Source organism: Anomaloglossus baeobatrachus, chromosome 4 (genome assembly GCF_048569485.1).
Source record: "Anomaloglossus baeobatrachus isolate aAnoBae1 chromosome 4, aAnoBae1.hap1, whole genome shotgun sequence".
NCBI lineage: Eukaryota > Metazoa > Chordata > Amphibia > Anura > Aromobatidae > Anomaloglossus > Anomaloglossus baeobatrachus.
The window spans coordinates 427,382,475-427,384,974 of record NC_134356.1 but is presented as its reverse complement, the minus strand read 5'-3'; the positions used below and the strand labels follow the sequence as shown (position 1 = coordinate 427,384,974).

The 2,500-nt window shown below is 37.4% G+C and overlaps 1 protein-coding gene across 7 annotated transcripts in view; it reads left to right on the top strand.

Moving 5' to 3' along the window:
* The window catches only part of SBF1 (SET binding factor 1), a 209,865-nt gene extending 207,377 nt beyond the window's left edge, over nt 1-2,488 (top strand). For all 7 annotated transcript variants that reach the window (XM_075345423.1, XM_075345422.1, XM_075345421.1 and 4 more), the window contains one exon: nt 1-2,488. This exon is cut by the window's left edge and continues 1,129 nt beyond it. The gene's annotated coding sequence lies outside the window, so the exon portion shown is untranslated.
* Nucleotides 2,489-2,500: the final 12 nt, after the last annotated feature.

Genomic DNA, 2,500 nt, shown 5'->3' with positions numbered 1-2,500 from the left:
AAGGAAACTATTGGCCTCATCAGCTGACGAAGACTTTGGATGAGAGGACAGCATCTTGTGCTCGTTGTGTTTTACATTTGGAGTAACAAGATAATGTGTTAAAATTGCTAACGGTATTTTAACTCTGTGGTTATTGTACTTCACTTAATTATTATTATTAATGTATATTATTGTATATAGAAGAATCTCCAAAACAGCATGAGACTTAAGAGAGATGTGATGGGGGAAGAAAGGGGAAAGTGATCTTGCCATTAACCCTTCCACTGCAGGACAGAACTTGCTAAAATTTTGCCTGGAATTTATTTAACGTTTTACAGTGCAGCAGATTTGGTTAATCCATTAAATGAGTATTAAAAATGTTACTTCCAAATTGTTTGTGTACTCTTCACCAAATAGTCAGATACAGCTTTCAGGAGCGTAAATTCCAGCAATGTGTAGATATGTGGAAGTTTCACTGTTATACACACATTTTGATTGTGTCTTATCCAGTTATTTGCTGTATTTGCATTGTTAGAGCCTCATTAATACACATATCCATAATAAGCTTTGCTTTTGGAACATCCCAAATGTGGAGCTACATAGAAGATACAAATATAAACACTGGGAAAACCGTGAGCTTCTGTCGATGGACCCAATAAAAGTCTAGTTATCCATAGCCATCATTTTATTTCAACACATATTCCATCAATTAATATATGGTTTTTAAATTGTAATTTTTTTTTTTTTAATCTTATCAGACTTGCTATACTCCCCTCCAATGCGGGCGCTGTTCCAGTGTTGTCAGCGCCTGTGCATCACATAACATTGGCTGCAAGGTTCGCTGGACATAACAATCAGCGGCCAATTCCCTATCACTTCCTTTGGACGAAACTGACACCCAGAAAAAGTGAGAGCCGCTTCTGCCCTGACTTCCTCTGTATGTCAGAAGGTGAGCGTGAAGCGCTCACTGATTGGCTACAGCACTCATGTCATGGGAGCCCCGGGAGAGCAGGCGCCAGCATTGCTGAAATGGTGCTGGCTTTGGAGAGTATAGATGTAGTTATTTTACAGGGTGGCAATATGGAAATTGCACAGGGTTTGTCAGAGTAGTGAACAACCCCTTTATGCAATAAGATCCCACAAATTATTACTATTACATAGATCACTGTGTGTTTAAAAGGACACTACACATAGAAAATGTGCAACAATTAAGGATTTACCCAGTTTTCTTTTTAAATCTTATCAATACACTTTTTTTCTTTGCTTTTAATTGTATCATATTACTATAAAAGCTAAAAAAATAGATAAGATCTCTGAGTGTCTGGAACTCTGCCATGTCCCCTCCTCACATTTGTGTGGCTATAAGACCACTGCAGCCAGTCTCATACTGTGCCTAGTTGCTAAGCTTTTCCCCCCCTTGCTGAAGGCATCCAACAACTGAAGATTAACCCCTGCGGTAGACTTCCTACAAGACTGAGTGCACCATTTTCACTATGATGCTGAAATGAACATTGATCACAATATATCTCTTTAAAGTGGCATTCAGCCTTTTTATTTTTTATTTTTTAAGTTTACATATGGCTACCACACCAAAAGAGCAGACTGTTGAGGGACAAGGCCAGCGGGCAGGTGGATTGATAGGTGGATGTTTTGGGGGGGTTTTTTTCTCCACACTTGGGCCTATGTGTAAAGGGGCAGAAAACACTTTGAAATATTAATTTTTAGGTATGGTGGTACAAGCCAAGTACAACTAATGAAAGATTTTAGTGGAACTCTATTATTACTGGAGCACAGGTGTAATCTCAGTACTTTACATTTAGGGCAATAGTATATATAGTTCAGGGCTCGACGGTCTTTAAGATATACAGGTTCAGTAAGACACTTGTGCTAGCTTTTTGTTGTCGAACCGCTGAAAATTTTGTTGCACTTTTTTTTTTTTTTTTTGCTTCACAATAGTTTTTCTTTTTTTCTTTAATTTTACACTACCCCTACTGCATTTAAAAAGTGTAATTTGGGCATGGTTACCTATGCAAATAAAGTTTCAGCTTAATAAATAGTCGCACAAAAAACTTACTCTACACACACTGCTAGTTTATGTAAAACTCCACATAGCTGCCTGGATATGTCGCTTAAGATCATGGTTCCATCACTGGTATTATACCATACATTGTATAATGATCACATGTGCCAGTAATACTTCAGTATTTTCTCATTTCATTGAAATGCCTGTTTTTTGTCTGCTTTTGCAGTGGAACGGTTAATAAGCATCACATGCTTTTACATACCTGGGTAAAAGGAGCTTACACTGCTCAGTAAGAGTGCCCATTTTAGATAATGGACGCTCTATGTACATAATACAATTCTCAGGCTGAAGTTTCCTGTTTTTGTAGAATACATCAGTTCTTGTACATTGTGTCAAACATACATTGCTTGGGTTGTGCCTAGATGTATGGAAACAGGAATATACTCAAATAAAACTAACAACTGTTTAAAATTGTGATATATTTATGTAAGAAAACCT